This window comes from Petaurus breviceps, unplaced genomic scaffold (genome assembly GCF_028583685.1).
Source record: "Petaurus breviceps papuanus isolate PSGF00001 unplaced genomic scaffold, PetGlider_PUasm1.0 470, whole genome shotgun sequence".
NCBI classification, from domain to species: domain Eukaryota; kingdom Metazoa; phylum Chordata; class Mammalia; order Diprotodontia; family Petauridae; genus Petaurus; species Petaurus breviceps.
In genome coordinates this window covers 6,658,086-6,681,596 of record NW_027186350.1, presented here as the reverse complement: position 1 = coordinate 6,681,596, position 23,511 = coordinate 6,658,086, and the positions used below count along the sequence as shown (strand labels likewise).

General features: G+C 37.0%; 2 long non-coding RNA genes and 1 pseudogene across 2 annotated transcripts; 2 read left to right on the top strand and 1 right to left on the bottom strand.

The window, feature by feature from the left end:
* Positions 1-1,446: 1,446 nt before the first annotated feature.
* On the bottom strand, positions 1,447-3,661 carry LOC138171910 (large ribosomal subunit protein uL24 pseudogene; annotated as a pseudogene).
* Positions 3,662-7,700: 4,039 nt separating this feature from the next.
* On the top strand, positions 7,701-12,757 carry LOC138171889 (uncharacterized). The gene is made up of 2 exons (XR_011170996.1): positions 7,701-7,906; positions 9,932-12,757. It is a non-coding gene; the product is annotated as an uncharacterized lncRNA (long non-coding RNA).
* Positions 12,758-17,229: 4,472 nt separating this feature from the next.
* LOC138171888 (uncharacterized) lies at positions 17,230-20,282 on the top strand. The gene is made up of 2 exons (XR_011170995.1): positions 17,230-17,327; positions 19,769-20,282. It is a non-coding gene; the product is annotated as an uncharacterized lncRNA (long non-coding RNA).
* The last annotated feature ends 3,229 nt before the right edge of the window (positions 20,283-23,511 follow it).

Here is a 23,511-nt window from a genome sequence, read left to right as displayed (position 1 = left end):
TTGGGATGTTCTACCACAAGTCAGGCACAAATAATCCATGTGAACATTTTGGGGTGAATTCTCTAAATTTGCAGATCATGTGTTTCTTTTGAAGTTTTTCAATTCTGCTTTGCTCATAGAGCATAGCACCTTCTCTGATAAGAGTATACCATGCTGAGCGGTCTTGTGCTAGAGTCTCCCATGTCACACGATCAATTCCAAAGTTCTTGAGAGATCTTGAGAGTCTTTCTATCACTTCATCTGATCACCATGTGAATGCTTGCCTTGTGTGAGTTCTCCACAAAATAGTCTTTTTTGCAAGTGTTCATTTTGCATTCAAATAATCTGCCCAGTCCATCAGAGATGTGCTCTCTGTAGCAGAGTTTGAATGCTTGCCAGTTTAATTCAAGAAAGGATCTCAGTCTCCAACATTTTATCTTGCCAGGTGATCTTCAGAATCTTTCTAAGGCAGTTCAAATAGAAATGATGTATGTATGTATGCTGGTGGTGGCAGTGGTAACAGAGACAGAAGACACTTGGGGGTCTAACAACAGCTGAGAGAGATCCAGTACCAACAATCTTATCACCCCAACATCTATTATTGATTTTCAGTTTTTGCTCTCTGCTCTGTGCCTACAACTTTATCTACTCAAGGTCCTGTACTCTTGGAGAGAGAGAGAGAGATAGACAGAGACACAGAGACACAAACACAGACAGAGATAAAGAAAGATACACAGAGACAGAGGATTTATTAAGTGCTCACTACTTGACAAACACTATGCTAGCTCTGGGGATACAAATATAAGCAAGTCAAATAAGTTTATCCTCAGGTAGCTTGCATTCTAATGGAAGGAAAATAACACATAACAGAAAAAGTCAAAGGGAATAGGGGAAGAGATATGGCATGGAGCTGGCCAAGAAGTGGTAGTGAGACCTGATTCTGAACAAAGAAAGGTAAAAGTTCAACTGACAGAGCATGATTTCCCAGGAGTGGTTTCAAAGGTTGGAGGATAGAGGAGGTGGTGTTATTGGTTACTGGAGTGGAGAAGACATAATATGAGGATGATTAAGAAATGGCTATGAATATAAGCCAGGATAGAAGAGTGCTGGAAATAACAGTAGGGGGGATGGGCCTTTACCAACCTAAATAACCTAGTTTAGTACCCCTTCAGCAATAATTTAGTCAACTTCCTTCATAGCTCAACAGCAAGAAGTTGAGGAATAAAGGCCCTGTAAGGGGAAAACAGACAAACAAACAAAAACTAATTATCAGAGAGAATGAGAAACTGACCAAGCAAAAGAAAAATACTAATATAATGAAATAATTCCATGGGAGTAATAGAGTGCCAGGATAAAAACCGAAGAAGAAAAGAATAATTCTGTAAACAAGAATGACGAAAATAAAATCTAGAGAGTTTATGTGGCCCAATAAAAGAAATGAAGGAAGAAATAAGACATTAATTGAACTTTTTCTTAATTTTCATTTTTAATTACAACTATACAACAGACCATTTTATTCTTGCATCTTTTCAATGGTTTCTTCCTTATATTTGCCCTTCTCCTTTCCAACTTGTCGAGATTTGGCTTTACGCTCAAGAATCTTTTTGCAATCTTTGTCCAGTTTTAGTCTGGTAATAACTACCTTACTAGGATGAATTCCCACATGGACAGTTGTGCCATTAGCTTTTTCACGTTGTACATGCTCAATGTAGATGATGTATTGCTTTCTGTAAACCTGAACTACCTTGCCAATTTGCTGACCTTTGTAGTGTCCACGAACCACCTAGACCTCGTCGTCCTTCCGGATGGGCATTGAGCGCACGTTGTATTTCTGCCTCAGCTCCTTGGAGAGCGGGGATGATATGATATTGCTCCAGATGTTCGAGGGCTCATTGAAGTGTCTCTTTTGGTTCTTGCTTCGGTCTGAGGTCACGAATAGATTAAACTTAATTTTGGCAAGCGGGACCACGGGAAAAGAGACACATGCGCTGCCTGATACCGGAAACCTAGACGCCTAAATTGGAACTTTTAATGAAAAATCTTAAAAGGAGTTTGCAAGCTACAAAACCTTAGCAAAGGAGTGGATACCATAAAAAAACAAGAGTGGAGAAAAAATTAATTGATATAAGAAATGTTAGATCAAAATCAAGACAGAAAAAAATGGAAAAACATGATTGATCCATTCTTTTTTTTTTCTTTTTGGAGGGGGGAAAGGCAGGGTAATTGGATTTAAGTGACTTGCCCAAGGTCACATGGCTAGTAAGTATTAAGTGGATTTGAATTCAGGTCCTCCTGGTTTCAGGGCCAGTGCTCTATTCACGGCACCACCTAGCCTCCCTGATGAATCTATTCTTAAAACAACAACTACAATCACAACTACTCCAATAGCAATGTTAGAGTTGTGACTGTGAGAGCTGAACTATAAGGAAAATAGAGTGCCACAAAATCTACACATTTGAATTGTGGTGCTGAAGAAGACTTTTGAAAGTCTCTTGGACAGTAAGTCAGTCAGTACTTAAAGAAACTAATGCAAACTATTGACTGGAAGGTTAAATACTCAAACTGAAGTTTAATACTGTGACCACATAATGAGAAGATGGGACTCATTGGAAAAGATCCTGATCATGGGAAAGATTGAAGGAATAACAGAGGATGAGATGGGTAGTTGGTGTCATGGAAACAATGAAAATTAACTTGGACAGACTTTGAGAGATAGTGCAAGATAGAAGGGCCTGGTGTGCTATGGTCCATGGGGTCACAAAGAGTCTAATAGGACTGGACAACTGAATAACAACAACAACAAAAATCAATAGATGGGGAAATTAGGCACAAAGAGATAAAGAATCACTGGTCTCTCAGAAAAGTATAATCAAAGAAAAAGTCTGTGTATAACACTTTAAGAAACCACAAAAGGGGCAGCTAGGTGGCACAGGGAATAGAGCACTGGCCCTGGAACCAGGAGGACCTGAGTTCAAATCTGGCCTCAGACACTTAACACTTACTAGCCATGTGACCTTTGGCAAGTCACTTAATCCCAATTACCCTGCCTTCCCCCCTCCAAAAAAGCAAAAATAAATAGATTAATTAATTAAAAATAAATTTAAAAATTAAAAGAAATCACAAAAATTACAATACTTCAATAAATATGGAAAACAGAGGGCAAAGTCCAGATCAATATAACCCACAGAGAGAAACCCTAAGTATCAAATATGCAGAAATGTCATTGGTAATCTCTAGAGTTCCCAGGTCAGAGAAAAAAATACTGAAATACTATAGGAAGTGACAGATTACATAGGAAGAAAACACAATCCTATTCAGCAAGGGTGGCACATCAACAACATGAAAGGAAAGAAAAGATTAGAATATGATACACTTAAAAGCAAAGGAAAATGGTATGTACCCAAAATAACACTGTTTGAATTTGGGCATAATATTCCAGAGGAACTGGACATTTAATAAAATTGAAAACTTCTACACATTCCAGTTGACTAAACCAGAATGGGACAAAATCTTTTCTTTCTTTAAAAACAAAATATTAATTAATTTACTTTTAGTTTTCAACATTCATTTCTGTAAGCTTTAAATCTCTACCCCCTTCCTCTCCCACACTCCCCAAGATGGCATGCAATATGATATGGCTCTACACATACATTCCTATTAAACACATTTTTGCATTAGTCATGTTGCATAGAAGAATTATAATGAATGGGAAAGAACACGAGAAAGAAAAAAACAAAAAAAAGAAAATAGTCTGCTTTGTTCTGCATTCCAACTCCATAGTTCTTTCTCTGGATGTGGATGGCATTTACCATCATGAGTTCTTTGGAATTGTTTTAGGTCCTTGCATTTCTTAGAAGGGCTAAGTCTATCAAAATCAGCCATTACACACTGTGACTGTTTCTGTGAACAATGTTCTCCTGGTTCTGCTCACTTCACTCAAGCATCGGTTCATATAAGTGTTTCCAGAATTTTCTAAAGTCTGTTCATCATTTCATAGCACAATAGTATCTCATTACATTCATATACAACAACTTGTTCAGCCGTTCCCCTGTTGATGGACATTACCTCAGTTTCTAGTTCTTGGCCACCACAAAAAGAACTGCTATAAATATTTTTGTATACGTGGGTTCTTTTCCCATTTTTATGATCTCTTTTGGAATACAGCCCTAGAAGCAGCATTACTGGGTCAAAGGGTATGCACATGGGACAAAATCTTTTCAAGGAAATCTCAGTAGGCAAGTAAAACTTAAGAAAGGTAAACAATCTGAACTACTCTGAAAGGCTGAATCAACCAAAGGGTAACCAACCAAACCATGTGACCTCTTAGACAGGGATCCCTGGTGAATGATTAGAACCTAGCAGATACCCTGCTGTTCTTATTCCAGGGCAATCCTGAAAACCACGTCTTTATACATTTGGCTACACAAATCTTTTAACTGAACTGGTAAAGATCTTTGTTCCCAGTTTGCAGAAATTTATGATGTTTTAAACTAATTAGGAACTAAATTAAGATCCAATACTTATATTTGGAAAAAGGGAAAAGATATTAATGATCTTCTAGAGTCCTACCCTGTCCATAGTCAGAGAGGGAACAGAGAAAAGAGAGAAAACTATGGTTCAAGTGTTAAAAAAAAAAAGATGAAAAAAAGTAACCTAGGGAAGGAAAGTAAGCAAAGAGGTAAACCCAGGGAAGGAGGAAGAAGGGGGTATATTTTATCAGGTTGCTAGGGAAAATTTTTCTATAGTAGAGAAGACTGCTGGGGAAATTTGAGCTATGCTGAATCTTGATTTTATTTGGCTTAGGCAGGGTAATGTTTAAAAAAGGGAGAAAGAAGATTAGAGTAGTAGTAGAACAAAATAAACAAGAGACTGAACCAGCCCTGTGAGGGGTAGGTGTTTGAAACCAAGAGTGAGGTAGGAGAGTGGATTGCCTTAAAAGAAGGAAAAGTGTGTGTGTGTGTGTGTGTGTGTGTGTGTGTGTGTGTGTGTGTACACATACATATGTATAGTTGATTACAAAAGGAAAGGGAAAAAGGATAAGACCCCATTATTCCTACTGAGACAGGAAGAGGAGCAGGTAGGGTTAAGTCTGACCAAACTGTTCTAAGAAATAAACAAAACTCAACAAATTTCTGTGTATAATATGGATTTCTCTAGCCCTCTCAGGCCAGGCCAGCTAAATCTCCTCCTGCAGGTTCTCAGGTACTTTGAGGGGTTTGGGGCATGAAATGAAAAATTAATTTTTAATCCTGTTTTGTTAAGATTTAATCAAGCTAGGTTTATATCTCTTTGCTGTTCCTTGTGCATTGGTAGTGAACTGATCTTTTCCTGGCCTTCAACATAAACTGGCCACCAGTCCTGGCACTAAGATTGATAGCTGATGCCCTGAGGCTGTCTTGAGCTTGATTCTGTGATAGCAGCCTCAAAGTCAAGGACTATAAATTGGAATGCCTTGGAGAGCCAAGAGGAACCCTCTATTAAGGCTTCCTGGGCTTTATTTAGATTCATGAGCTGAGAACCACTTCTGTGATTAGGATCCTGAAGGCAAGAGCTAGGGGAATCAACCAAACCATGTGACTTCTTAGACAGGGACCCCTGGTGAATGATTAGAACCTAGCAGATGCCCTGCTGTTCTTATTCCAGGGCAATCTGGAAACCATGTTTTTATACATTTGGCTACACAAATCTTTTAACTAAACTGATAAAAATCTTTGTTCCCAGTTTGCAGAAATTTATGAGGTTTTAAACTAATTAGGAACTAAAATATATGACTGAGAAGTTGGTTCCTTACTGCTTGTCTAAATTATGAAATTTATTATGTTTGCAGATATTTTGTCTTTAAAATTGTAGAGTTTGTTTTAGGAGAAGAAAAGATTACATACAGACTGCTTTTGTAATTCTAGTGAGGAAGGTTTTTTTTTGTCATTGTTGCATTGTTTCAATTGTGTCTGACTCTGCATGATCCCATTTTGGGGGTTCTCTTGGCAAAGATAGGTTTGCCATTTTCTTCTCCAGCTATTTTACAGATGAGGAAACTGAGGCAAACAGGGTTAAGTTATTTGTCTAGAGTCACACAGCTAGTAAGTGTCTGAGGTCAAATTTGAACACAGGTCCCCTTGACTCCAGGGATGGGGTTCTATCCACTAAAAAGTCAGTTTCAATAAGATTCAAAGACAATTTACAGTTTATACTTTCTTCTTGACCAGGGGTAGGGAACCTTTTCATACTGGAAGACCGCATTAATATTTAGCTGTAATCAAGTAAGACCTCATTTAAGAAATTTCAATTACATATACTTAAAAATGTATATTATTTTGTAAAAATCTAACTACTATGTACTTGATAATTTTTTTTTAAAGCAATTGGGGTTAAGTAACTTGCTCAAGGTTACATGGCCAGTTGTTTTGTGTGGGTGTCAAGTATCTGAGACCAGAACCGATCCCGGGTCTCCCGACTCCGGGGCTGGCGCTCTTACTGCGCCACCTCTCATGGATGTCCACAGTTTCAGTAGAACCTCTGGAAGAGCATCAGTCATTTGTGACCTTAAGGGTGTCTTGGTTTGGGTTAGATAGGAGAATGCAGAGTCACAGAATTAAGTGGTTGAAAAACAAGAAAGTTATTTACTAGCTGTGTGACTTTGGGCAAGTCACTTAACCCCAATTGCCTTGCCTTTTCTCTCAAGAAAAAAAAAGAAAGAAAAAGGAAAACAAGATAGCTTTTTGGGGGGCATTTGTCAAAGGTATGGGTATTTTACTGTATTTTTTCCATATTTCAACTGGATCTTTCTCAGCATCAAAAGATGCTAAGCATTATAACAGGTCTAAATTTGAGTGATCCATGTGATGCTTGAATTACTAACTTAGGTTTGTCAACTAGTCTCAACCAGAAATTAGGGAGATTTTTTTTTCTTTAAAGAATTGCCCTGAGTGGTGTGAGAGGAATTAATGAGCTAAAAGATGCAAGTCTATGAGCAAAAAGATAAGGAAAAAGAAAAATCTAAGCCTAGAGTCAAGGCTAGACTTTTCTACTATCTGGAAGAAGGTCATATTGCTAAGAACTGTAAAAAGAGAGATGAGTATGTTTATGGAATAGGTATTGCACAAAGAAGAAGGATTTAAGGAATAAAACCCTTAAGATAAAACTAGCTCTGGGGAATATTAGATATGGATTATTGCTGTCAAGCTTAATTTTCAAGTTGTCACCAAATATCTGACATCAGGCCAATATGTTTAAAAACTACAAAAGTAAGTTCTGTCTTTAAAGTATAGTTTGATCAAGATTTCTCTCTATTGGCCTTGAATGCAATCAATTTAGAATATCAAAAATTAATATTTAAAAATGTATGTTATTATTATAAAACCACTGTGTATGAAATATTAAGAACTGAAAAATGCAACTGTCTTGATTTGGAAATTAGAAAATTTTTCACAATTTTCTTTTTTTTCTTTTCGCTTTTTGGAGGGCAATTGGGGTTAAGTGACTTGTCCAAGGTCACACGACTAGTTTGTGTGTTAAGTGTCTGAGGCCAGATTTGAACTCAGGTCTTCCTTATTCCAGAGTTGGTGCTCTATTCACTGTGCCACCTATCTGCCCCCTATTTTCATAATTTTAAAGACATTACCAAGCATTTAATTGGGTGTTTTAAAGAAAGGAGGGGAATAGTGAATCTACAGAGAAAACTCATCTAGAGTATGAAAAGTAAAAAATGGATCAGCTTTTCGTTGGTCTTTCTGCAGGGAGTAAAAAGTTTGCTGTTTTGAAGAGAAAAAGAGAAATTGAGCCTTTTTGCAAGAGTCAGTAATAAGAGGAATTGAAACTTCAGACAGCTCTTGAGTATCACTGAATTTTCAGGAGCAAGCAGTTTATTTTTATCTGGTTCTAAAGAACTGCCTCCAGAAGAAGAGAAAGTCTTGTGACCATCTTAAAAGTGAGTAAACTTCAATTTGCAAGAATGTGTGTTTTGTGGATTTAATTGTTTAAGTAAGCCAGAGACAAATATCTAAAATATATAGATATTTAAGGTAGAGATTTTTTTTACACACATAAAGGCAAAGTATTTTAAAATAATATGTTTTTAAATGTAATAAGGACAACTAAAGGGAATAACTTTTATTAAATAGAAGTTACATAAAGTGCTTTACTCAAATGATAGTGTCTTTCTTGATTGTCAGTAAACTTAACATGTTGTTGAAACCACACTGAATATTTTAAAAATGTATTTGAAGAAAATATTTTACTTAATTTTGAAAGGTACTAAATATGTTGGGTGAGAAGGGGGTAGTCTGTTTTAAAAGCTATTATGCAGTGTTAGCCTCTTTAGCACTTTGTTGCAATAACATGTTACACTTACTATTGATCTTTGTTGTTGTTCAGTTCTGTCTTATTTATGACTTTACTTGAGCTTTTCTTGGCAAAGATACTGAAGTGGTTTGCCCTTTCCATCTTCCAGATCATTTTACAGATGAGGAAACTAAGGCAAACTGGGTTAAGAGGCTTGCCCAGGGTCTGAAGTCACATTCGAACTCACAAAGATGAATCTTCCTGATTCTAGGCACAATACTCTATTTACTATACAACCTAGCTGCCCCCAATTAGAAATTAATCTTTTAATTTTTCCTAAACCCATAAAGGTCATATGCCATCTAAGCACAATATTGTTCTATTAAGCATATTAGCCTGTTGGTGATTTAAGTTGATTAAAATTTATCTTGAAACTAATTTAAGGTGATATGTGTTCTCCTATTAAGGTAATTGTAGTAGATTAGAACTTAATACAAACTGCAATTACTATTTGGCATCAAGAAATCTATTGCTTGTGTGACCTTAAGCATATTCTTTTTCCTGTTTATCTCAGTTTGATAATCTGTAAAGTGGATAAAAGTACTTACCCCAGGTTTGTTGGGAGGACCAAATAATATGATTGTGAAGTGCTTAATTAGTGCCTAACATAAATTTGGTAAGTCGTTGTATTGAAAATGTTGTTAGAAAAGCAAATTCTCTCTTAATCTGGATATTCTTGGACTATAGATTCAGTTGTTAGAAGAATAGTGCAACCATGTGTGAAAACATAACAGATAATGGTAAATGTTTTCTGTGAAATTTGATGTAACAAAAGATTTCATAAGATGTCTTAAGATCTTATCAACCCTATTAGTAGTTTAAAGTGATTAAGTTTGAAGAATGATACTGGAGTTTTATAACATCCTGGCAAATGGGCAAAACTTCAGCACTTTAATATTTTAAGAATTAGCCACACACTCAGGCTAGACTGTGATAATTTATTTTAATATATAATAATAATAATTATTATTTTAATATATAATATTAAATATTATGTAATAACAATATATTTTAAGGTTCCACATGCCCATAAATCATAGATCTCATTTAGAAATCACAAAGAAGAGAGATTCTGTTAATATCTCTGCCCATTATAGTACATTGTCCTAAGAGTCATGAAACCTTAACTTCTTAGTATACTAGGTAATTGTTCTAAGATAAAAAACTACAGGGTAAATTTTTCTAAATTTGTGGAAGAATCTATTTAAGACATTTGACATTTAAGCCTACTGATCTCATTCGTAAAAGTGGGAGAAATTCTGATGAAAGAACATATACAACACAGTTAGTACACTTCCTGCAGAACTCATTTCTAAGAAGCACATTTTAACCTTAATTAGAATTTTGTATATGAGAAACTTCACATTAATTGATATGTTGACTTGAAATAAATAATAATAGATAGTTACCAATTATACCCTAGGCCTAAAATGTTACATTGGTTTTTTGAGAATCAAGTTTGCTTAGAGTATAAAAGTGACTTTATGATGATTTGTGATTATGAAAACAAAGCTAACTATCCTAGCTCTGCACTGTGATCACTGAATTTTTGCTATTTAAGATTAAATCTTATGGGACTTTAATTCAATATTGTTTTAAATTTTCATTTCAGATATTATTGTCTAAATTGCTGTGAAGCCAATATTCCATCTTTACAAAGGAAATGTCAGTGCTGCTCAAAGGTAGCACAGCCTGAGGCCTTCCACAGGTGAACGTCTGTGCCTGAGACAGCTGAAGGGATGACCTTTCAAAGGTGAAAGTAGGAGACTCTTGACTCAGCTTCCCACTGTGATATTTCTTCTCTGGACATGAAGTTTTCTCACCTGGTTATTTATGAGCCTGGCTTTCTACCCTGTGAATATGGTGGAGCTTTGCTGAATGGATTGACTCTCAATTATGACTCTAACCTAGACTAAAACAGAGCTGTTTGGGGGTGGGGAGGGATGTGGTATTTTCCCCTTGCTATAATTATGTTCCTCCTTTTTAAGAAAATTTCTATTTTGGAGCAGGTGAACACTAAGACATCTAAGTTACTTAGGGCTCATATTAAAAATACTAAAATGCCAGTAGGTAATATCAATTCCATATCCTAACCAACTAAATATTGTTTGATCTTGTCACCCCCTTAAGAACTGTGTGTTCATGTATGATAATAGGGTTATTTTTTGTTTGTTGCTTTTTGTAGGGACAATTGGGGTGAAGTTACTTGCCCAAGGTCACAAGGCTAGTTTTTGTGTTAAGTGTCTGAGAATAGGTTTTTGAGACCTCATTTTTAGATTTAGATGAAGATGTAATATAAAAAATTTTCAAAATTGAATGGAGTGGAAGATTTATTTTTAAAGCTTAACTTAAAAGGTTTTAAAGCCCTGACTTCTGAAGTGAAGGCTTTAATATTATGCACTCTAGCTTATATGTTTACTTTGATAAATGGTAATCTTTATTTAAAAGGACTCATTTTATAAGGCAGGTTCTCATGGATTTCTTTTTTAAATTTTCCTTTTAAAAATAGAAGAGAAAGTGAAACATCTTAAAAGAAAAACAACTGATCTGGAAAACAGATCAAGAAGAGAAAACACAAGAATATTCAGACTACCTGAAAGCTATGATATGAAATGAAATGAAAGCTATGAAAAAAATGAATCTTGATACAATGATAAAAAAAAAACTAAAGAAAATTGTCCTGAAGCATTAGAAAAAGAGGGGAAAGTAGAAAGAGAAAAATATCCATTGATCACCATTGAAAAGAGATCCTATGAGGAAAACTCATAGGAATATTATAGTCAAATGTTAAAATCCCCAGCTCAAGGATAAAATATTAAGAGTAACAAGAAAAAAACAATTTAAATATGATGGTGCCACAATCAGAATCACACAAGACCTAGCAGCAGAGACACTAAAGAACCAAAGGTCTTGGAATATTATATATCAAAGAGCAAAATAACTAGGGTTCCAGTTGAAAATATTATACTCAGAAAAGCTAAGTATAATCCTGAATGATTTTTTTTAAAAGGACATTTGATCAACTGTCAGACTTTCAGGACTTTGTTAAAAACAAACAAACAAGCAAAAAACCAACAAACCTGAATTTAAGAGAAGACTTGACATACAAAAGCCAAGAGAAACATAAGGTACTGATTACAAGGGATTCTGTGAGGACAGACTGCTGATCTTTTAAATATATAAAATGTAAAATGTATGTCTAAGATTGTCATAAGTAATTGTGTAGTCTGTAAGAAAGTTTGGGGTAGACCTGAGTATGATATGACTTTAAAAAGTAAAAGCATTTAGGAATAGCTAAAAAAGAGTAATTATTTTATACAAATGATGTGCAAGAGAAAGAATCGACACAGAGGAATTAGATGGGGGAGGAGGGTTGGTAGTTCTTTGGGAAAGAGTTTAACAGTATAAAAGTCTCCTAAATTCAGAAGAAATAAAATGGTAAGAGGATAGGGAAGGGGAAAAGGATAAGGGAGGGATACCTAGAAGGGAGGGTGAGGGAATAGGTTAAAGGGTGGTATAGAAGGGTGTTCAGATCAATGGGAATGGGAGGATAGGGAAAGGATCCTTGGGGGGCGGGGTGGTAGGCTAAATAGGCAAAGTACTAGGTAGAAGTAAAGCAGAAAAGTCAGGAGGGATAGGAAATAAGAGACACACACAAACATAAAAACAAAGATCAGGAGCAGAATTTGTTAGGGAAAGTATATGTTTATATATGTATGTGTATATATATATGTATGTGTATGTATATATCTATATCTATAAATATATCTGCACTTAATTACAGCCTTTGCAGGGGTGGGGAAGGAGGAAGGGAGAAAAAATAACAAAGTAAAAAGTATACAGCAGAGAACAAAAGAAAACTTACAAGGAAGCAAAGATGGACAACTCTCAACATAGCATGTAGTATTTATTATACAAGCTTTCTTGAAATGAAAATATCACTACATATTTTGAATCCTCTCTTATGTTCTGCTATGCTAAACACTTTGTATTTAAGTTTCTTTTTTTTTTTTTTGCCTTTTGGAGGGCAATTGGGGTTAAGTAACTTGCCCAAGGTTACATGGCTAGTATTTGTGTGTGTGTATGGGTGTTAAGTGTCTGAGGCCGGAACTGAACTCAGGTCCTCCTGACTCCGGGGCCAGCACTTTACTCACATCGCCACCTAGCCACCCCTTAAGTTTCATTATTTACGTTTATGATGTTTTTTTTTTTTCTTTTCTCTATTCTATGTTTGTGTTCTGGTGGTTTTTTTTCGTCTAAAATTAAAAAAAAATTAAAAAGATCCTACTTGTAGCCTACCGTGTTTCCCCGATAATAAGACACTTGTCTTATTAATTTTTTGGACAGAAAAACACTAGAGGGCTTATTTTCAGGGGAGGGCTTGTTTTAATGAACATTGACAGAAATTTTAATAAACAGGCAAATGTGAACAAAAAAATGTACCTTTATTCAATAATGATCATGTCATCTTCTTCAACAACATCGTCATAAGTGTCCATACCTTGAATTCCGTCCTGGATGTCTTGAGCCTCCATTTCCTTCAGAAGAAGTGGACCCAATCTGTCATGTCCAGCAATATAGCTCTCTTTAAATGAATATGTCTTGTCCAGGTAACCTGCTCGTAGCGCCTTGGCGACACAGCTGTCAGTAATTTTATCCCATGACTTCTTCACCCAAGTCACGACTTCTTGCAGACAGGGCTTCACAAAGTTTCTACGCTGATTTCTTTCCATTCTATTTTCAATGTAGTCATTGACTTCCATGCGAAATGGTCCTTGAATGGCTTGTTTATTGCAATATCAAGGGTCTGGAGATAGGCAGTCATTCCTGCAGGAATCATTACTTGATCTATTCTCTCTGCAAGGAAGTTCTTCATTTCTTTAGTGCGGTGAGTGCTGGCTGAATCCCAGACTATCAGACCTCTTTGGTTACCTCGCATAACAAGTGGCAGCATTAAATCAACCCACTTTCTTATAATGGCTTGTGTACACCAGGCTTTTTCGGTTTCAAGAACGTAAATGCCAGATACATGTTCAATCTTATCTTTCTTGCCCTTACTGATGATTAGAGGTGTGGCTTTCTTTCCATCCAAACGAATTGCCAAAACACAGGTGACCCGTGCACTTTCATAGCCAGTGGTGGGAATGTAGGTTGATGTTGCACCCCTGTGATGAATTGTTGTTTGAGATCCTTGTCCCATAAACACTGCAGTTTCATCCATAGCAATCATATTGCAGGTTTGGTACTTGGAAATGTCGATCCTATCAATAAAGGACTTGAATGCAAGTGCACGTTTAATAACTTCAGCATCTTCCAGCTTAAACAGTGTTGTAGATCTTCTTAGGGACAGTTCATACCGTTGAAGGAAACCGTCCAACCAGTGTTGTGATGCTTTGAATCCTTCTGAGACCATTTCAAACTCTGGTGCCATTGAAAGGGCAAATGCTTGAATATCAGCCCTGCGCACAACCAAGGCCTTTGCTCTCCTGTCAGCAATCCATTCACCAATGAGGATCTCCAAGTCAGGATATAAGGGCTGCCGACCTGATCCAGACCTGCGCTTTTTCCTTTTCCCTCATCCACCTGTTGATTGAGGTTATTATAATCTGCTCTCCATTTTCTGACCATTCGCAGATCCAAAAGTTTTTCTTTACAGAAAATTGCAAGATTCTTGCCATGTGACTCCTCTACAATTGCTTTCTTATACTCAACAGTATAGCTCTTCCTTTTTGTACTCATGTCTGGGGGTCAAAACAGACAGAATAATAAAATTATGACCATCAGTCCTTCTTTTCACTCCATCATGCCCCCTGAGTTCTTCTTTTTTCCTCCATCATGCCCTTTTTATCCTCCATCATGCCCCCTCACTCACGCTTACATACCGGGTTTTTATGTTGTCCTGCCTCAGCTCTCCTCTGCGGCACTGCTCTCAATGGCGCCAGCAAGCAAATCACTGGGGAAGAACAGGATGACGCGCTCATTGCTGCAGCTCTGATTGGATGCAGCTTGGAGCGCAGTGTGTGTTTCACCCGGGGGAGGGGATGGTGCATACAGAGGGTACCGTAATGTAGCGTGTAGCGCAGGGGATCACCTTCACTACAGTAGCAATCTCAATAGGGCTTATTTTCGGGGGAGGGCTTATTTTAGAGGAATCTTACACAGTAAGGGGAGGGCTTATTTTCGGGATAGGTCTTATTATCGGGGAAACACGGTTTTGATAGCAGTGTCCATATCAGATACAAGGTTTAAGTAACAGTTGGTGAGGTGTAAACAAATTTTCTGAATTTTTGCATGAATTATGGGTTCCTGATGCCTGAGCTGCTTATTGAAAAACTAGATGTAGGTAGTTGCCCTAAAGTATATTGAAGTCTGTTCTGCAAAAGATTATAGTAGAAAAACCTCTTTGATCCTTTCCATGGGCTGGGGGGTGGGGGTGAAGGTATCTCTCTCACCACTACTGGATTGATACATGGCAGCTACAAGTCCATGTGTCACCTACGTGAATCTGTATGAATTTTCATTTATCTGCATGCTTTTCTGCTTTCTTTATGTTTCCTTCTGTGAGTATAGGTGAACAAACAGAAATCATGAGAGATGGATTTGGGGGAATTTGTTTGGAAATTTCTCAGTTCTTCAGTCAGAATTGGTTGCACTTTGGAAGTTCCTCCTCCCTCCAACCATTACAATGCTTATTAGAGAAAATGACCACCAGCAAAAGAATTAACTCAAAGCTTGACATGACTTGTAATATATACCAGAAGACTCGAACTTGAAGGGAGCTGTTCAATCAAGGCAGAGCCAAGGTAAAAGTGCAATGCCTATCCAACAGCCTCACTAAAGGTTCCTTGCTTTAATGTTGTAAGTATTTATCTCCCAGGACAGTATATACTAGAAATCACAGCTTACAGCATTATGTTGAAGTCTTAGTCGATGAAAGCATTAAACTCTTCTGTGTTTTTAGCATTTCTTTCAAGTGGAGAAAATAGCTATCCTATACCTGATCTATCTACTCCCTTTTAGGGGAGACCCTAGACAAAAGGCCAACCTTAGTTTTAAGTGATTTTCTCCCAGAGTTACAAAGAGCCAGAGAGTTTGAGAAAAAAACAGCTTTCCCCAGATCAAGAGCTAGGGGCCCCTTTAGAGGCAGAGGGCAAGTGCCCAAGTTCCCCCATGCCAAGCAGTTCTGTGTTATTACAATAATAAAAAGGTGATTTTATTAAAAGAAGACATTCTGTGAAGATATCCTGAAAGACTAACCTCCAACCTGGGAGAACTGACTTGTTGGAGACCTGCAGTGTTGAGAAGGAGTTAGCAGTTGAGTAGAGGTGACTCTGGCTGTGACAACTGATGAATGTTAAAACACATATCTATTTATTTGCATTACTTGTTACTTTTAATATATCATATATCCAGTACCATTGATGTTTGTCTAGGTCTGTAAGCCTGGAGTTTGAGAATAACAAAGAAGAGAAAGCTTATGTGAAAAGAGATTTCTGTGTTTTTTTGTAATCAGGGTAGGAGCTCCGAGTAATTTGATAAGTGATTGAAGTAAGATATATATATTTGTGAGACTTGTTGAGGAAATATCAGCACATATCCCTTGATTGTCTTTGAACACAATGTGGAAGAATTAATAAGGTAACAAGTCAGTAGCCAGAAGGGAAATGGGAGATGGGTGCATTTGTCCAGGAAAGCCCCTGAGAAGTTGTGCTCTCAACATACTACACATACCCACATATCCTTCCATGGGATTGCTTTAGACAAAGTGAACAAAAAGCCTGTTACACAAAAACCACACAACATAGGAAGTTTCATAGAGTTTAAATAAAGACTTTATTATGCCTCAGTTGAATCCAAAAAAGTAGGAATGGCTATCATGTTTTAAGACAAGGCAAACTCAAACACAGTTAAGAGACAAAGGCAAGAAAATGAGGGACAAGCACATTATCCTTAAAGGCACCATAGACAATGAAACAGTATCAGTATTACTTATACTTTTACTGAATGGCATGGCATTTAAGTACTAAAGGAAAAATCAAGTGAATGACAAGATGACCCAGATGGCAGAAAATAATTGGTAGAGGATTTTAGTGTCATGGTATCCATAGAGGATGATATGTCTATAGCTCAAAGGCCATTTAATCCAGTCTTCTCCCTTTAGAAATTAGGAAATTACACCTAGGAAGATTATATTATTTGACTAACGTCATAGATGTGGAATTTGAATCTACATCCTCATACTCCATTCACTAAACCATGCTTTTTCAGAGTTAGACCAATCTAATAAAATGACAAAGAAAGAAATAAGGATTTTAACAGAACATTTTTAAAAATCTTTTTTAAAAAACAGATCTTTTCTGATTATTGAGTAAGAATCTTGAGGTGTATGCTTATTTTTCTTCATTGTCTGACACTTTTACAAACACTGACAGTGTTCTAGAGTAGTAATCTTAAATTTTTAAAAAAATGTATCTATCACAGTAAAAGAAATTTTAATAATGTAGCTCCATACATTTATATATGTTAGTAATAATTATGTACATTATAAAACTTACACAAAAATAGAAATGAAAAAGGATGAGACAAAATAAATATTTAATTCTAGAATCAACAGGAAATGACTGGATTTTATTGAGTAGAAGAGCTACATGATCAGATCTGTTTTGTAGGAATATCAATTTGACAGATGAGTAGAAGATGAATTGGAAAAAGGAGAGTTTGGAGTCAAGTAAATCAACTTAGAGATTACTACAGTAGTCCAGGTGACAAGCGATAAGGGCCTGAACTTGCAAAAGTGAGCAGTCAAAGATGACACTGAGGTTATCAGAACTATGTAAATTTGGAAGAAAGATGGGTTGGGGGATGGGGAGGATATTGTAATTATATTTGCAATGCAGATCACAAGCCTACTCTGTCTGCTTATCCTCTATCACTTACTCTGTCACACTCAAGAAGAAAAGGGTGGGGCATAGCTGTTACCTCCCTGATCATCATTCTGTGAGTACAAGGTTGGTTTTGAAAGAATGCCTGCTGCAGCCATGAAATAATCTGGGGGGCAGGTGGTAGAGAAAAATTTTCCCAATGGTATGTTAATAACTGATGCTATGGGGTGGCTAGAAACCCTTAGTGGTCAATGCTTGAATAAGTAAGGGGGAAGTGAGTGATTGAATAAAGAAGGTGGTGGTTGGGGAATTGTTGGGGTATAAGGGTAGATGTGCTTGAGCTGGAGATAAACCCAAGACTGAGAGAGAGAGAGATGTGACCTGTTGCCTCACTCTCAAAATGATTTATCACATAAGTGGCTTAGTTTACAGCTCCTCTGGGGTATGATCACAGACACCTGAGGGCCTAGTCCCTCACTTTGAAGACTACTGTGCTAGAACATAAAGAACTTATAAACAAATGCAAAAATTTAAATTAAATATACCCTTTAGAGATAACAATACAATAAAAGAGTAATCAATGAGGAAATATGTAAAGGTAAACTTAAATATGGAATAATATTATCTTAAAGAATGAATGAATGGACCAAAGAACAAATAATAGGACAATAGTATTCAAGAAAATTATATAAGACAACATGCCAAAATTTGTAAGCTGCAGCTAAAGCATTCCTCAAACAAAAAATGCATATTTCCATATGCTATGTAAACAAAGAAAAAAAAGACCAATGAGTTACACATACAGTACAACTAAAAAATTAGAAAACTGACAAATTAATCATCTCCAAACAAGTTGCAAAGTAGAAATGATAAAAATCAAAGAAGAGATAAACAAAACTGAAAACAAAAAATCAATGGCTTGCTTGCTATTCCTCACAATACTCCATCTCCTCTACCTTTTCACTGGATGTACCCTATGCCTAGAATGCTCTCTCTCTCTTCACTTCTGCCTCATGGCTTCCCTGACTTTCTTCAAATCTCAGCATAATCCTAGTTTATACAAGAAGCCTTTCCTATTCCCCCTCAACCACCACCCCACCTCTCCCTTACTGGAAATGCCATCCCACTTGCATTATCACATTTATACTGTATATATCTTGTAGGTACATATGCAGAGTATTTGGTTCTCCCATCCTTCCCATTACACTGACAAAAACTACCCAGAGAAGGCCCCTCCTCAATTGCTCCCTTCCCCCTTATGACATGAACTGCTGAAAAAACTGAAAAGTAGCCTGGAAGAAGATAGTTTTAAATTAGCATTTATGAAATATAAATACAATATGCTTCAAAAGGATAAGCACATAAATTTTTAGAATTACATTATCAAACAAATTAAAGCAGAATAGAAGAAAGTACTTTTCACAACTATGATGAAGGGTAAGATTTGGAGCCAATCAAGGCATAAAGGTGATTTTTGAAAGAGGAAATAAACAATGTAGAGTATACAAATTTTAAAAAGAAAAAAATTTTTCCAAAGAAGTGTCTAGATGGTATCAATTTCAGGGAACTTCTACCCCCTTTTCTGGTTAAAAATTCTTATAGTCATGTTTATGAAAGATATATGCTTCTGTTTCCTTCCAATTAAAAAAAGTCTCACTTTACATATTTAGGTTTTTATTCATTTGGAACTGATGGTGGTATATGGTAGAATATGCAGGTCAATCCATGAAAAATATAAACTATGTGGGAACAAGACCTTAATCAGTTTTGGAGGAGCAAAGTACTTGGGTCAATGGATGGAAACAGAAGACTCCTCAAAAGAAATATTTCATGATTGACTAAATGAATCATACACATCTATGGACCTATGTATAATATAAGAAACAAATTTAAAAGTATGTGGTGTGTTAACAAAGAAGTAAATATTAGGTGCCTTTCAGGTTCAGAAGAACCATAATGAATCATACCCTAGTTCTGATACTGAAAAGCACCAAGGGGAGAAAGGCCAGAATTGAGCCTATGGGGAGTGTTCTGTTCCTCCTCACCCTCATTGATCTCATTGTGTAATGGCAAGCAAAGTGGTACTTTGCTCCTTGTTTCAATTATTCAAGTACTTAGCTCCTTGTTTTAGCTAGTCAAGTGCCTTTGAGCCTGACTCTGATGGTGTCAAGTCTTTGTTGGAAACTAACATCATCACATGAAGCCCACAGTGGGAGGAACTTGCCAAAAGAGAATATAAAAGCACAAGCATGAGCTGGAACCAAGCAGAACTGAGAGGGAGAACACTTGGGGTGTCAGCACAGTTCTTCTGTTCTGTCTGTGTTGATTTGTGTTTGTGTTACTTTGTCAGACAGAAGCACCCTGTTAACTTGTGATTGTGTTACTTTGTCAGATAGAAGGATTCTATCTGTTGATTTGTATACTTTGTCACACAGAAGCACTCTGTTGACTTCTGTTGATTTCACAGGCAGAAAGTGAATTGAGATGATAGTGCTGGCAATGTGTGTGAGTATTTTTGTAACTCTGCTAAGCTTAATGTGTTTAAATATTGTTGTGGCTCTTAACAGAGCCACAGAAACAGAAACTTTGAAGGGAGCTTCAAACTGGAACAGGAGCTGGAGCAGGAGCTGGGAGCTGCCTACCTGTGAATCCAGGTGACAGTTGGGTGAATTTAGGCAAGAGCTGGGAGAATGGAAGAGGAGCCATGGAGTTTGGAAGTCAGCTTCAAGACAAGATGAAAGGACATTTACTTGGGTACTTAGTGCTGACTGACAAGATTAAGACTGTGTGACCTAGGGATGGGAGACCTTTGTACCCTTTAAGGATGATTGCTCCTTAAGGATGATTGAGTTAAGGATGAGTGGAAGCCAATCTCCAATCAAGATGAAAGAAGACTTTAGATGGGTACTTTATAGTAATTGATTGAGATTGTGACTTACTGAATGATATCTTTTGTTTAAGATTTTGTGACCACCTTAGTAATAAGCAAGTTGTTATATTATATTGTTGTGAATGTTGTACTTTGGTTTCTGTGAATGTTTTGCTTTAGTTTATTGCTGAATAAATAGAGGGTTTGCTATACTATGTGATCAGAACCTTAAAGCTATTCACAGCAGCAGTCCTCAGGAGAGCTGCTTGTGCTTGGCTTTACACACTGGAAGGACTGAATCAGGAGAAAATATATTCAACCGGGAACTGAAAGGTGTATATATATATATATATATATATATATATATTTTGATGGGAAATTGGGGTTAAGTGACTTGTCCAAGGTCACACGGCTAGTTTTTGTGTTAAGTGTCTGAGGCCAGATTTGAACTGAGGTCTTCCTGACTCCATGGCCAGTGCTCTATTCACTGTGCTACCTAGCTGCCCCCCTGAGAGGTATATTGAAGACAAACTAGGTACACCTTGGACAGGAAAATTCAGGCCTCTGTAAAAGCACTGACTCTTGGAGTCCAACAAAGTGCTACATACACCTAAGGGGAACTTCATGAAGATTCTAAAAAGGAAAAAAAAGACTCCTAGTAACTAGGAGCTATGTACCCCTTTGCTACACTATACCATTGTACTAAGTTTAAACCCACTTTTCCTTTAAAATTGCTATGTATTTATGAGAGAATGTGATCCAGATTTGGGGGGAGAAATATTGTATATCAACCATTCTTACTATACCAGATTAATAAATATCCTTTTAAAAAACTACTTGAGACTACTGCCCGATAATCAATGAGAAGTACACAGGTAAGGTCTTGTGAGTAACAGTACTAGAAACTCCAACAAATTTAGGGGTTACCCTTAGAACTTTGATGGAAAAGTAGCAATCACTCTTTGGGTATACAGCCTGCCAATAGGTGTGGGAGTTGGGGCAATAGCCCCAGAGAATATTTAATATTACACCTATCTTGCTAAATCCCACAACCTATCCTCTGTCCTTATCCTTTATTTCTCTGCTTGATTTGCTGACCACCCCCTTTCTGGTAAGAACAATATCTCAACCCTTCCTCATGCAAATTAGCATTTTTTTTTCTGAAGAGGCATTGAGACCATCCTTGAGTCTTGGTCGACTTAGGGCATTAAAGTTTCAGGTTGTTGACATCCCTTCCTGGAGTGCAAAGCAGCTAAGAATTGCTCCAAAGGACTTTGATGGTTGCCAGGTAGATCTTGATGAACGCCTCAAGCAAGGGAGCTCTCCTAAGTTGAGTCAACTTGAGATGTCTTCAGTTCCTATCCTTTCAAATATCCTTCTCCTAAGGATAAGTAAATCTTTGGTAACCCTTGAATGATATAGAAGTGTCTCATTTTGTTATACTATCAAGCCAAAATTGTCAAGAGATTGACCTGTCAGGTGCAGTCCAGAATACTCTTCTCCCTTGAGTTTTTGTAACTCTCCTCTATCATGTTTCTCTTTCTACCTGTCTGATCAATCCTCTGTCTCCTTTTACAGGTTCATCATCCATGTATGGTCCCTATGAGTGTATCTCTCTATACAGTCTTAAGCCCTTTTTTCCCTCCCCTTACAGTCTTTCTTGGTGAACTCAGATTCCATAAATTTAATTATCCTTTCTATGCAAATGTCTCTCAGATCCATATATAGCCCTCATTTTCTCTCCTCAGCTCAAATCCCAAAACTCTAACTGCTTGCTTGACATCTCCACATATATGTCCCATAGACATCTCAAATCTCCCCTAAACCTTCCTATCTTCCTAATTTTCCTATTTCATTTCATGGCATCACCATTCTTTCAGCTAAAGAGTCTGAAACTTAGGAATCATCCCCAGCTCTTCAGCCTTCCTCATTCCACATCACAAAATCCTAGAATTTTAGAGTCAAAAGGGATCTCAGTGGTCATTAGTCCAACCCGTATCAGAGAAGAGTCTCCATAACAATATACCAGCTTTTGTTTGAAGGCCTCCAAGGAAGGAGAACTCACCACTTCTCAAAGCAGTCCATTCCACTTTGAGACAGCTCTAATGTTAATATTTTCCTGATACAAAGCCAAAATTTGTCTCTTTGAGATATCCGGGAACTGCTCCTGATTCTTTCTTCTGGAGCCAAACCAAATAAATCTAATCCCCCCTCCAAATGATAGACAAACTTGACATACATATCATGTACCCTCTCTTTATTCTCTTCTCTAGATTAAATAGTTCCTTCAACCAGTTCCAATACAACATGGATTCAAAGTCCTTAATCATTCTAGATGTCTTCCTCCTAACACTCTCCAGCTTATCAATGTCCTTCTTAAACTATCGCACCCCAAAACTGAACGCAATACTCCAGAAAAAGTCTGCCCAGGACAGGCTATAGTGGGATTATCACTATATGTTTGAAACCTATTCCTCTCTTAAATGAAGCCTAAGATTATGATAGGTTTTTTGTTTTTTCTTTTTACTGCCACATCACACGGATGAATTATATTGTGTTGTAGCCCCTTGAAACCTCAGATCTTTGTTACAATGATTGCTGTTTAACTACATCTATGTTGTGCTCATGAAATTGATTTCTTGTGTCCAAGTATATAAGACTTTACATCTCTCTTTTCTTTTTCTTTTTTTTTTTTTTGCTTTTTGGAGGGGGGAAGGTAGGGCAATTGGGGTTAAGTGACTCGCCCAAGGTCAAATGGCTAGTTTTTTGTGTTGAGTGTCTGAGGCCAGATTTGAACTCAGATCCTCCTGACTCCAGGGTCAGTGCTCTATTCACTGTGCCACCTAGCCTTCCCACTCTCTCTTTTCAATCCCCAATTAGGTGCTAAGTCATTTCAGTTCTACCTCTGCAACCTTTCTCCTACCCATCCCCTTCTCTCTAGTCACATAATCATCAAAATATTTCCCCTCTCACAGAGACTGCTCCAGTAGCCCTCTCATTGATCTCTCTGCTTTCAGACTCTCTCCTCTCTCCAATGTATCCTCCATACAGCTGTCAATTGAAATTCCGGAAGAACAGGTCTGACCATGTCACTCCTCTTTTAAAGAAACTTTAGCACCTCCACATTACCTTTAGGATAAAGTACAAACTCCTCTGTTTGGTACATAAAATCCTTCATAATGTGACTGTAGTCTATCTTTTCACACTCATTATAAATTATTCTCCCTTGTGCACTTTTTATTTTAGCCAGATTGGTCTTAATGCCATTCCCCTTATTTAATATTCCCTCTCCCATCTTTATGCCTTTGCATTAGTTTTCCCATAAACATGAAATAATCTCTTCTCCCTCTTGAAACCTCTAGCTTTCTGCAAGACTCAGCTCAAAGAAGTCTTTCCTGGTTTCCCCAACTGTTTGTACCACTCCTATCACTATGTATTTTC